The sequence below is a fragment of the Chlorocebus sabaeus genome, chromosome 11 (assembly GCF_047675955.1).
Source record: "Chlorocebus sabaeus isolate Y175 chromosome 11, mChlSab1.0.hap1, whole genome shotgun sequence".
Taxonomy (NCBI): Eukaryota; Metazoa; Chordata; class Mammalia; order Primates; family Cercopithecidae; genus Chlorocebus; species Chlorocebus sabaeus.
In genome coordinates this window covers 69,751,691-69,765,886 of record NC_132914.1, presented here as the reverse complement: position 1 = coordinate 69,765,886, position 14,196 = coordinate 69,751,691, and the positions used below count along the sequence as shown (strand labels likewise).

The 14,196-nt window shown below is 33.3% G+C and overlaps 1 protein-coding gene across 1 annotated transcript in view; it reads right to left on the bottom strand.

The window, feature by feature from the left end:
- Positions 1-14,196, bottom strand: part of TRHDE (thyrotropin releasing hormone degrading enzyme) — a 417,786-nt gene that overhangs the window by 189,752 nt on the left and 213,838 nt on the right. The window lies entirely within an intron of this gene.

Here is a 14,196-nt window from a genome sequence, read left to right as displayed (position 1 = left end):
ACTGAGAAATGATGGTGAAATAAACAGTCCCTATTTAAATGACTATAAACCATCCCTGATAAAGCATATATCATTAGTGGGGAATACTTGCTTTCTCTTCTTTGCTAGTTAATATGAACTCATTCCCATTCTTCTAGAAAATGTCACTTCAGGATCCTGTACATAGATTTTAAGTTTCTAGGAGATAATACTTCCTTCACCTTTTCAAGAATTTTATACCTACTTTGGCAGTAAGAATATTTTCCTCCATGCTAAATTTTTTAACAGTCTGATAGGACATTTCAATAAAATCAAATTGGCTAATCTTTTTTCACACTTATCCATTCATTTTGCACATTAGTCACAGAGAGTTATCTCCAATATTCTGCAGACACATAAAAGAATTAAGGCATTTTTTTGATTGACAAAATGTAATTCAGAGCATTTTTAAATGTATACTGACTAATTTTCTTAAACAGATTATATTTCCATTTAAATTTCTAATGGAAACTTTCTCACACCATTCAGGTTTGGAAGAATTCCAAGGATGAGCTAATCGACTCCCAGAAGTTATTAACATGGTGATGAATTTATGTTATTTTAATTTATAAAATAAATATCCATTCAACTGATCTTAAATCTGTAATAAAATTATTATTAATCTTTATTAATTGATCAATAGATTTTATAAAATAAACCATTTTTGTACTTTACTTTCAATGTGATATGAATTGTCAATATATCAAATAACCTAGTCTGATAAAACCTTACATTTGTCAGATAATAAGAAGTCTTTATATTTCCAACGAATATAAAAAACATATTTTTTGGAATTTGAAAATTTTGATAACCCATAGCAAACAACCCTAGAACATATAGCATACGAAGAGCTCAGAAAGTTAATCAATTAAGAACATATTATATAAAACTTTATTTCAAAGTAAGCTATTACAATATTTATAAACTGATTATATAATGAGTAAAGAAAAGCTTTGCTCTTCAGAACGTAAAATTTGAACTTGCAATCCATTTATAAAGCATAAACTTGTTAAAATATTATTACCCTGCAGATAATACTATTACACTTAACTACCTAATAACAAAAACATTGGTTAAAAATGATAGTAAGAATATAGATTTCTTTAATTCTTAAAACCAGTCTGTGATATAAACAACCTGGGGATTTCATACATATTTTGAAGATGAATAAACAAGATCACACAGCTATTAAGTAGCAGACAGCCAAAAATTTAATTCATGGGATGGGCAGAAAAAGGAATTGAACTTCATTCTAGCTAACTGTAAAGTAGTATTACTCTAACTCTAATGAAGATAATCTAACTAAATTGGTAAAATAGGTCTGTGAGACTTAGAGGGCATTGATGTTCCATACTTATTTGAGTGTCTCCCATCCCTAATGAGAAACCAGCAAAAAAAAAAAAAAAAAAAAAAAAAAAAAGGCAGGGGGGCATCCAGTAAGTGTTTATTAAATGAAAGAGAAAAAGAACAAGTCAGTGCAGATTAATCCTTGGAAATATTTGGTCAGTGAAGATCCGAAATATGACAGCAAAATACTTAGCAATAAATTGAAAATATTATCTTGTTGTAGGAAGTCAAATTATTTTGAGGCCTGGTAAATTATTTGTCCTGTCACCTCTCTAAATAAGCCAACAATTTCAAGAAAACTTCCCTGTTTTAAAACTAGGGCAACAAATTTGTTTATACAGTTTTTAGTTTTTAATTAGTCATCATCAATAGTGTATCATGATTCAAGTGCCTCAAATTGGACCAGTCATGCGAATAGTTAGGAACAGAATGTAATTAATGCCAAATTTTCCTCTGAAGGGGCAATCGATCTAAACTTGTCTTTAATCAGGAAACGTATAAAATAAACAATATTTAGATGAAAATATTCCACCATACTACCACCACTGCCACTACAATCAAAAGAACAGAAATCTGCTTTCTTAGTAACCTATCTTGCAAGCAAAGCTGTGATGTTTAGGGAAAGAAGCAAGACTCAAAAGCATAACTTACATGAGCAGAAAGATACTCAAAAATCTAATGAAATGGCCATTGTAAGTTGGTTAATCTGAGCAAACATTACAAAATATGCTTGAGTCCTGTAATATAAAAATAATAGGTAGCTAAATGTTCTGATTGTTCTATGATTTTGCTAATCCTCTGAAACTTACCATGCCCAATTTTACTTTTCAAATATATCTATGAATGTGAACAACCTGACTGAGGTGATGGCTCTGTATTTTTGAGCTGCTCTGTAAAAAAGCTACTTCTGACAGAGGTGTGATCAGTCAGCTAAAGCCTTAAAAAAAAAAAAATCCTAAATTTATATACATCTACTAACTGAAGCCACCAAGCAAAAGATAAATACAAAGTACACAAGAAACTGATAGATACCAATTCCATATTAATATTATCATGAGATTGATTCCATAGAAATTAGCATGAGTGGCTTATTTTAGGTACTTGACAATTCTCTGATGGAAATAAATAGAATGAATGAAATATATGAATGAATGGAATGAGAAAAAATATAGCAGCAATACATCAAACTAACTTATATACAATTATTGACCTAGTATACCATTAACAGCACTTAAAAAGGGCCTCACTGAACTATAAATAAAATCTGGAGAAGAAAAACTAAAATGATTAAGGGAATTAATTGGACACAGGTGTTTTTGAAGTGGGTGCTAAGGAGAGAAAAGCATTCCCATGTATCTTCATCTTTAATGATGCATATGACACAAACTGACAAAAATAAGACTGTAATCAGTAGAATTTTGTTTCATCAATCCTAGGAAAAGGTACAAAGCTAAAAACATAATTTTCAAAGGGAGCTCACTCAAGTTTGTGAATGGTATATCCACAGAAGTTATTCAGCTCAATGTCAAAATATGTTCTACCAAAAATCTTTTTTGAATTCATGGTTGAGAAGAGCTGCCTGAATAGCAGAACTGAACAGTGATCTAGCCAATATAACACTCTTCAGACTCAAAAAAAAAAAAAAAAAAAAAAAGGGACAATAGAGAAATTATGCATTCTCCAGATACTGGCAGGTCTTACTCTATTTCACAGTGAATTAATACATATCAAGTGTTTAGAGGTACAAAGTAAATGCTATATGAGTCTTTATAATTAAAACGGTTAAAGGAGTAACTGAAGCAAAATCTTCATAAACCTCAAATTACCCTTTTTTTCCTAATTTTCTCTTCACAGAAGGCTCTTTTCTATTTTTCTGATTTTTCTTTTTACTGTATCACTTGAACTCACTACTTTTATTTCTGGCATCCTTGTCTAGTAATATCTTGAACAGTATTAAAGTAACCTTGATAAAAAGAAAAAAGAAAAGTCCCATAAAGTGTTATGGACTGAGACAATCACTCCTTGCTTAGAAATGAGTTGTGTTCTAATGTCTTTTAAAACATATAACTGTCTGGTTAAGGATGATTAATAATTAGAAAATTAATGAATTTTTCTTTGGTTGCCCTCTGAGTCCCTAGCTTTTAGTTTTGGCTATGTTTATGTTAGAGGATTTGCAAGGCAAATTTATTTTACCTGGGGACATGCTGAATAACATCAGATGTTGAACATTCATATATTAAAAGATAATAACGTTTTTACCAGGAGTGGTGAAAAGGACAGATAAAAGAGTTGTCTCATATGCTACGGCCACTATTATATATTTGAGAATAATGTCTAAGAAGACATTTTGTCATTTTGGTATAATTTTTGGATTATCAATTTTTTGGTTTATCAAGTGGTGTCTGACAGTTTTGTAGCAAGCTGGAATATTCTGCTTATGAATTGCTCTTACTTGAAACGAGAATGAATAGGTTCATTTTCCTTGTGGTATTTCTAGATATGAGAAAGGATGGCCTTGCATTATTGTTAGATTCCAGGTTTAGTAAGTGTTTTCTTCTTAGAAAGTGTCTAATGCTGTAAAGTTACTGGTTGGTTTTGAAACTCCTACAAAAATGTAAAAGGACCTTGACTCTATGCAAATCCTAACACAGTGCTCAGAAGAAATACTTTATTCCATAGGGAATGCTCATTCATCTTAAATCTCTAGGTTTAAAGTATACAAAACCTGAAACAATCTTTCTGAGCAAAATGACTCTGCTTTAAAAAAATCATCCTTTAAAAACATGTATAATTTTTTAAATTTTCAGCTTTATTTTACATTTTAAAAATTCATGTAAGAAAGAATGTGAGGTAATGTGACTAACAAACCTTCCAGATACTTACCTGAGTAGATAGAAATATATGTGAATATACAGTGAATATACATGAATACTTATGAATTATGTTTGTTTTATCTTCCTTTTCTAAAGATATCTTACTTAGTAAAAGCTGGTCTTTTATTTGAAGCAATGAAAGAAACAGATTTTCATTTCCTGAAACTTAACACATCTTTGTAACATTGAGGCTCTTCAAAAGTTTCTATTTCCCAAGCAACTGTGAATCCAAAGTCTTGATTTTTATAAAGACTACAAGTGCAAACAAAATGAAACATGTATATATTATGTATTCTTCAGTTGTAGTATTATACTCAAAAATGTATTTGTGCTACACAATTTCTACATCAGTTAATATACTTCAACAATTAACAAAGATTGTCCAGCCTTACTCATTCATCTTTCTAACAGATGTTCTTAACATGGGTACCAATGCTACAATAAGACATGTTCTAAAATGTACAGAATTAGTCCCAAAAATGCGAAAAAAAATGTAAATATAAGTTGTTATTGCATTAGCCTCAGTGAAAGCTAGTTTAACCCGTTAGTGTAACAGGTACAGCTCTTATTTTAACTGGTTTTTTTTTTTTTTTTTTTTTTTTTTTGCTAAAAATTGTTAATAACTCTTCAGTCTCCGCTGGTTAGATTCCAGTGTCAGGCCTGCTTAACTCTGACATTCTTTTTGAATTATCTGAATACATACACCCTTGGAGTTCTAGTCTAATCCTCAATACATGGGGCATATGCACATTAGGATTCCTCAAGCATGTACTCAGAGTACGGCTACAGCACAGGAGATATTTTGCTTTAATGGCACTAGCAGCTGCTCTCATTGCTGCTCTTATATCCTCTTTGTAGTTTCTTTGTCTTTGCTATAGGCCCATTATCCACCAATGCCAAAATCTGCTCTAACTGCAAATGCTAGGAGAAAGGTTTACCTTTCTCCTGTAACAGTGAGCTGCAGGTTCCTAGTTCCTCTTAAATTGGAAAAACATGTTTCTATTCTTTTTTTTCCCCCATTTTTTATTTTTTAGGTTGTAATTTTTTTTTAATATACTTTAAGTTCTAGGGTACATGTGCACAATGTGCAAGTTTATTGCATATGTATACATGTGCCATGTTGGTGTGCTCCACCCAATAACTTGTCATTTACATTAGGTATATCTCCTAACGTTATCCCTCCCCCCCTCCCAACAATAGGACCTGGTGTGTGATATTCCCCTTCCTGCGTCCAAGTGATCTCATTGTTCACTTCCCACCTATGAGTGAGAACATGCGGTATTTGGTTTTCTGCTCTTGCGATAGTTTGCTGAGAAAGATGGTTTCCAGCTGCATCCATGTCCCTATAAAGGATATGAACTCATCCTTTTTCTTAATCCAGTCTGTCACTGATGGACGTTTGGGTTGATTCCAAGTCTTTGCTATTGTGAATAGTGCTGCAATAAACATACGTGTGCATGTGTCTTTATAGTACCATGACTTATAATCCTTTGGGTATATCCCCAGTAATGGGATGGCTGGGTCATATGGTATTTCTAGTTCTAGATCCTTGAGGAATCGCCACACTGTTTTCCACAATGGTTGAACTAGTTTACACTCCCACCAACAGTGTAAAAGTGTTCCTATTTCTCCACATCCTCTCCAGCACCTGTTGTTTCTGATTTTTTCATGATTGCCATTCTAACTGGTGTGAGATGGCATCTCATTGTGGTTTTGATTTGCGTTTCTCTGATGGCCAGTGATGATGAGCATTTTTTCATGTGTCTGTTGGCTGTATGAATGTCTTCTTTTGAGAAATGTCTCTTCATATCCTTTGCTCACTTTTTGACGGGGTTGTTTGTTTTTTTCTTGTAAATTTGATTGGGTTCTTTATAGGTTCTGGATATTAGCCTTTTGTCAGATGAGTAGATTGCAAAAATTTTCTCCCATTCTGTAGGTTGCCTGTTCACTCTGATGGTAGTTTCTTTTGCTGTGCAGAAGCTCTTTAGTTTAATTAGATCCCATTTGTCAATTTTGGCTTTTGTTGTCATTGCTTTTGGTGTTTTAGACATGAAGTCCTTGCCCAGGCCTATGTCCTGAATGGTATTACCTAGGTTTTCTACTAGGGTTTTTATGGTTTTTGGTCCAACATTTAAGTCCCTAATCCATCTTGAATGAATTTTCATGTATGGAGTAAGGAAAGGACCCAGGTTCAGCTTTCTACTTATGGCTAGCCAATTTTCCCAGCACCATTTATTAAATAGGGAATCCTTTCCCCATTTCTTGTTTTTCTCAGGTTTGTCAAAGATCAGATGGCTGTAGATGTGTGGTATTATTTCTGAGGACTCTGTTCTGTTCCATTGGTCTATATCTCTGTGTTGGTACCAGTACCATGCTGTTTTGGTTACTGTAGCCTTGTAGTACAGTTTGAAGTCAGGTAGTGTGATGCCTCCAGCTTTGTTCTTTTGGCTTAGGATTGTCTTGGCAATGCTGGGTCTTTTTTGGTTCCATATGAACTTTAAAGCAGCCTTTTCCAATTCTATGAAGAAAGTCATTGGTAGCTTAATGGGGATGGCATTGAATCTATAAATTACCTTGGGAAGTATGGCCATTTTCACGATATTGATTCTTCCTATCCATGAGCATGGTATGTTCCTCCATTTGTTTGTGTCCTCTTTTACTTCACTGAGCAGTGGTTTGTAGTTCTCCTTGAAGAGGTCCTTTTACATCCCTTGTAAGTTGGATTCCTAGGTATTTTATTCTCTTTGAAGCTATTGTGAATGGGAGTTCATTCCTGATTTGGCTCTCTGTTTGTCTGTTACTGGTGTATACGAATGCTTGTGATTTTTGCACATTGATTTTGTATTCTGAGACTTTGCTGAATTTTCTTATCAGCTTAAGGAGATTTTGGGCTGAGTAATGGGGTTTTCTAAATATACAATCATGTCATCTGCAAACAGAGACAATTTGACTTCTTCTTTTCCTAACTGAATACCCTTTATTTCTTTCTCTTGCCTGATTGCCCTAGCCAGAACTTCCAACACTGTGTTGAATAGGAATGGTGAGAGAGGGCATCCCTGTCTTGTGCCAGTTTTCAAAGGGAATGCTTCCAGTTTTCGCCCATTCAGTATGATATTGGCTGTGGGTTTGTCAAAAATAGCTCTTACTATTTTGAGATACGTTCCATCAATACTGAATTTATTGAGATTTTTAGCATGAAGGGCTGTTGAATTTTGTCAAAGGCCTTTTCTGCATCTACTGAGATAACCATGTGGTTTTTGTCTTTGGTTCTGTTTATATGCTGGATTACGTTAATTGATTTGCATATGTTGAACCAGCCTTGCATCCCAGGGATGAAGCCCACTTGATCATGGTGGATAAGCTTTTGAATTCTGGATGTGCTGCTGAATTCGGTTTGCCAGTATTTTATTGAGGATTTTTGCATTGATGTTCATCAGGAATATTGGTCTAAAATTCTCTTTTTTTGTTGTATCTCTGTCAGGCTTTGGTATCAGGATGATGTTGGCCCCATAAAATGAGTTAGGGAGGATTCCCTCTTTTACTATTGATCGGAATAGTTTCAGAAGGAATGGTACCAACTCCTCCTTGTACCTCTGGTAGAATTCGGCTGCGAATCCATCTGGTCCTGGACTGTTTTTGGTTGGTAGGCTATTAATTATTGCCTCAATTTCAGAGCCTTCTATTGGTCTATTCAGGCATTCAGCTTCTTCCTGGTTTAGTCTTGGGAGAGTGTAAGTGTCCAGAAAGTTACCCATTTCTTCTAGGTTTTCTAGCTTATTTGTGTAGAGGTATTTATAGTATTCTCTCATGGTAGTGTGTATTTTTGTAGGGTCGGTGGTGATATGCCCTTTATCATTTTTTACTGCATCTATTTGATTCTTCTCTCTTTTCTTCTTTATTAGTCTTGCTAGCGGTCTATCAATTTTGTTGATCTTTTCAAATGGACTAAATGGTCCAATTAAAAGACACAGACTGGCAGACTGGATAGAGTCAAGACCCATCAGTTTGCTGTATTCAGGAGACCCATCTCACATGCAGAGACATACAGAGGCTCAAAATAAAGGGATGGAGGAAGATCTACCAAGCAAATGGAAAACAAAACAAAACAAAAAAGCAGGGGTTGCAATCCTAGTCTCTGATAAAACAGACTTTAAACCATCAAAGATCAAAAGAGACAAAGAAGGCCATTACATAATGGTAAGGGATCAATTCTTCAGGAAGAGCTAACTATACTAAATATATATGCACCCAATACAGGAGCACCCAGATTCATAAAGCAAGTCTGCAGAGACTTACAAAGAGAGTTAGACTCCCATACAATAATAATGGGAGACTTCAACACCCCACTGTCAACATTAGACAGATCAACGAGACAGAAAGTTAACAAGGATATCCAGGAATTGAACTCAACTCTGCACCAAGCAGACCTAATAGACTTCTACAGAACTCTCTATCTAAAATCAACAGAATATACATTCTTCTCAGCACCACATCGCACTTATTCCAAAATTGACCACATAGCTAGACGTAAAACACTCTTCAATCAACAAATGTAAAAGAACAGAAATTATAACAAACTGTCTCTCAGACCACAGTGCAATCAAACTAGAACTCAGAACTAAGAAATTCAATCAAAACTGCACAACTACATGGAAATCGAACAACCTGCTCCTGAATGACTACTGGGTACATAACAAAATGAAGGCAGAAATAAAAACGTTCTTTGAAACCAATGAGAACAAAGATACAACATACCAGAATCTCTGGGACACATTTAAAGCAGTGTGTAGAGGGAAATTTATAGCACTAAATGCCCACAAGAGAAAGCAGGAAAGATCTAAAATTGACACCCTAACATTACAATTGAAAGAATTAGAGAAGCAAGAGCAAACACATTCAAAAGCTAGCAGAAGTCAAGAAATAACTAAGATCAGAGCAAAACTGAAGGAGATAGAGATATAAAAACCCTCCAAAAAATCAATGAATCCAGGAGCTGGTTTTTTTAAAAGATGTTTCTATTCTTTAAAAAGAAGTTTATATTTTCAGTAAGGAAAAAAGTTTGCTTGTAGAGCAAATCAGCTATATTTCAGTTCATCAATGATTTTCTCAACTTCTGTTGAGGAAAAATAAAATAGCTGTAAAAGGCAGGAGGGAACAGAGAAAGGAAAATGCAGTCAGAGAAGAGGTCCATTTCAAAGACTGGGATTCCATGAGACCCAAACAGGCACGCTTTCTACTTTCCTTATGGTCTCTCAATGTAAATGTCACTTTTAAGCAACTGAACAGAATCAAAAAGACCAAAAGCCCTTCGGTCCAGCCCTAAGAAGCCTTTAAATTTCTCACATTCACTGGGTATCAGTCATTTCAGAATAAAATATCAATAAATTAAAACAATTGGATCATCTTCTAGTTTATTACTTTAGAGGAGTTATTTTGCAGACTGAACTTTAGTTGCATTAATAATAATCTTTATGATCAGGTGTGTGTCCTTACAAAAATTAGGAGAAAAATTCCAGTCCGCTGACTTAATCAAAGTATAACTTATGTTTTTAGTGGGTGAAGCTCTTTATCTTCCCAAGTTCTTTAATGAAAGAACATACACTCATGTTTAATGATTCTCATTATAGAAGCACTTTCTTGTAATGCTACATTCCAGAACCTGAAGGAGTCACCTAGAATATAGACCACACGAATTATAATGAAACCTATAAAATATACACAGGGGATATGACTTGACCTGCATCAGCACCAGGTCTTTAAAATAAGGAGTTCTCCATTGCAGTATTTTAATAAGCAACTTTTTGCTGTAGTAAAATTATTTTAACATAAACTTTTTTCAAATTAAAATAATCAAGAGTTGTAGAAGAACAGTTACTGTGCTGTGTCAGTTCTTTTTATCTGTTTTGGGGAAACACAATAAGATTTAATATGATTGCTGTCAATGGCATACTGTAACTTAATCCATCCAATAATGTTGTCACTAACAGCCAACTTTGATAAAATAACATCAGGCAAAAAGACTATTCATGCCATGAATCCTCTTTGAAATGTGTCTTCAGCCCTAAGCTGAGGAGGTTGTTTCTAATGATCTTGACACTTCTCTTTGATGAATGAAACATTATCTAAGGCTTACGTTCCTATGGAATAGTCCACATTGCCAGTATAGATAAGAATTTATTTGGTGAGACTGAATTTAGATACCAAGTTTATTTTGTATGTATAAATAATTGGTATAAGCCTAAGAAGCCAAAATGGATTACTAGGATTGGAAATGTTAGAGTATCTATATGTAAAATCGATGTACTTTTCTAATAGAGAATTTACTTTCCCAGGCCCATGATGCCTTCTCACATTTGTATAGCAGTTCATACATTTCAAAGACCTCCTAAGTTATTTTGTCTTCAAAAAAATTATGTGGACATACTAAGTCACTATAATTCTCCCATTTTTCAAATGATAAGAACGAGTTAGGGGAAATGCCTTTCTTGGAATCCGAGCTTCTTATTTCCAATCTATCCCCCTGACTTGTGTCATACTCCCTGTAAAACCCCATATCTACAAATGGTAAACTTGATTAGTTTGCTAGAGGACAAAATTATCACAAAATGCTTATTGTAATAATTTTATTATATGTAGTATTCCTTAATTCTATATCAGAAACTGGCTCTGAAAACACACATACATACAACCTAAGATTTTACTAACAGTTAAGCGAAGTATATTGGCCTAAGTCAGAATAAGAGCTTCCTTAACAATACTATGTAATTCTGGGCTTCTTTATTGCTAGTCCATGGAAGGTAGATTGTCATAGTATCTCTCTAGCAGATAAAATTGTTTTTCAGTGTTTGAGCCTTGATGCCTAAAAAAGCACTGTTTTTGAGATTAATGGCAAAATAGGTCAACTTCCTGAATTTCTTTACTCCTGACATGAGCCTGACTTCTGGTTTTTCTATTACAGACTTAGGTCTAGTGAACCTTAAGCCATGCACTTACAGGAAAGCTTTTATGCATATCACAATAGTATGAGTTACTGCTGATGCAGCTGTCACTCTTACTCTTCTGAGTATTTCTTTCACTCTTTTGCTGATGCCATTATGAAAATTAGTGCTGGCACAGCCTTCAAGGCACTTAATATCCTCTCTTATTTATGGTTATCTTATTCTTAAAATTTTGTTTGCAAAGAAGGTATTAATTACATGTGGAGGGACAGAAACTCTATAGAGTTTCTACTTGTAGGTTTTCTGGATTTATATTGAGGTATCTCACAAACTAAAAAGCGAAAGCAATCAAATAGCAGAAAGTTTTTTAAATCTATATAACCTAAACACAAAAACACATCATGACCTGTAATCCCAGCACTTTGACAGGCTGTGGTAGGTGGATCACCTAAGGTCAGGAGTTTGAGAGCAGCCTGGAAAATATGGTGAAACCCCGTCTTTGCAAAAAATACAAAAATTAGCCCAGCATGTTGGCTCACACCTGTAACCCCAGCTACTTGGGAGGTTGATGTACGAGAATCACTTGAATCTGGGAGGCAGAGATTGCATTGAGCCAAGATGGTGCCACTGCATTTCAGCCTGGGCCACAAAGTAAGACTCTGTCTCAAAAAAAAAAAAGACCATCATAATAAGACTTGTTTCTTCTCATTATTAACTGTGTAATTAAATGTGATGGAGTTTATTGTTTCATTTTTTACTTTAATAGGATGAGTTTTCTGTGACACTGTAATTGTTCTGTCATTAGTTTTCATTTCTTAATTATTAAATATGGATTTAGAAGTAATCAAATCTTATATCTGACTAACCTCTAGGTTTTTATACTTCTAATGCACGGTCTGTGTTCAATTAAGAACAAAATCTCAGTTGTCTTATTTACACTCTGTGTTCATTTTCAATACCTCTAAAAAATATTTTCCAGAATTCCTATATTTAAAGTGTAACTGATAAAATGATGAAGAAATATGAAAAGTCATTCAAAGACAAAATTTGGAATGAGGACACTGAAACTGAAGATATATTACCATGCTAAAACAATCAAAAGCTGTCAGTTTTCACTCCATCTATAATTCTGTTGACTACTTTTAAATCTAAGATGTATTTTTCATAATGGTGAATAGAAAGAATTTTATCACAAGTATCTGAATGAGCTAAAAAAAGCAATACCTATGCATAACATGTCACTTGTAATAAGGACATCTTTTCATATTGAAACATAATAAAATTATAAATCAGTAATAATCCACAGCATAATAAAAATTAAATGAGAAATTTAAACAAAGTTGGTTGAAAGTCATCAAAAACCAAAAGATACTTTTGGAAATGTTTCAGTAACTGTAAATATTCACATTTTAAAATTACATATTTTTAAAAGAATACTTTCAATAATATGACATTGTATTGCTGATTTTTCTTCAAAGTCATTTAAAGCATTGTTAATTTGAATGCCAAAATAAAACACTTCAATTAAGATATTAAAATTATGTTATACATCTATAAATACCTAGGCACATAAATCAAATAAACTTATCTTATACATTTGTGCAACTGAATTATTTTGCCTTCATAAAATATTGGTAAAATTGCATGAAAATAATTGAAACACGTTGATATGATATTACTATCTTCACATTTTTGTTAAAGTAATTTCATTTTTTTTTCTCAGCAGGAGTCAGTTACATTTATGTTGGAGAAGTTATATGATGACTTACAGATGCTTTCATATTTTACGTTGGTTTACGTGTTCTTCAAATTATACTTGGAACATTAACAAACAAGTAGATAACTGCCTATTAATACTTTAGAACATCAAAAGGGAGCAGTATAAAATATTTTTGGAAGCAATCTATCCACTGACAGATGAATGGATAAAGAAAATGTGGTGTACACATGCAAGAGAATACTATTCTGCCTTTAAAAAAGAAGAAATTCTGCCATTCGTAACAACATGAGTGAACTTGGGACATCAGGCCAAGTGAGCTAAAATAGACAAATACTACATAATTCCACTTGTATAAGGAACTTAAAATAGTCAAATTCACGGAAGCAGAGAAGAAAACGATGGTTGCCAGAGGCGTGGGGGAGGAGGAAACAAGGATGTATTAGACAAAGGGTACAAAGCTTCAGTCATGCAAGATGAGTAAGTCCTAGAGATCTACCGTATAGCATAATGTGTATATTCAATAATTCTGCATCATACACCTGAAAACTTGCTGAAGGGCAGATTTCATGTTATGTTCTTACCACCAAATAACAGTAAGTAAAGAAGACAGGAAGAAAATTTTAAAGGTGATGAATACGTTTATGGCATAAAACAAAAGATGACCATTTGTTTTATGAATGTACACATCTCCAAACTCATCAAGTTGCATACATTAAATATGTACAGCATTTTGTATGTCAATCTTGTGTCAATAAAGTGGTTTAAAAGAACATATATATGTGTATATATATTTATGTGTATATGTGTGTGTGTATATATATATATATATATAAAATCACCTATGCTATGTCAAAAATAAAATTTGAGCTTTTGGAAGTTGATAAGTATTGGTACATTGCAATTTTTACTTAATTTAATAGTACCACTTTAAATAAATTCAAAATTTTAATTTCAGAACAACATATATGTATCCTGGGTTCTACTTAATAATTACACTGTCGCTTACTGATCAATGAAAGCTTATATAAAATGAAAAACTGATATAAAAGGACATATAGCAAAACTACACCCTCCTTCTACTTTTTCTTCTAGGATGCCCTATAACAGCACAGCTTAAGGCACAAAAACCTTTCTTCAAGTTCTGACATTCCTAAAGTATAGGTATAATATGAATAACTCTTCATAAATAAAATTAATGACCTCTTATTAAGTCATTTAATCCTAAAATACACATATCTACAACAATACAACAATAATACATCATATCTTTTAGATGGTTTTTGTATTTTATCTCATCAAT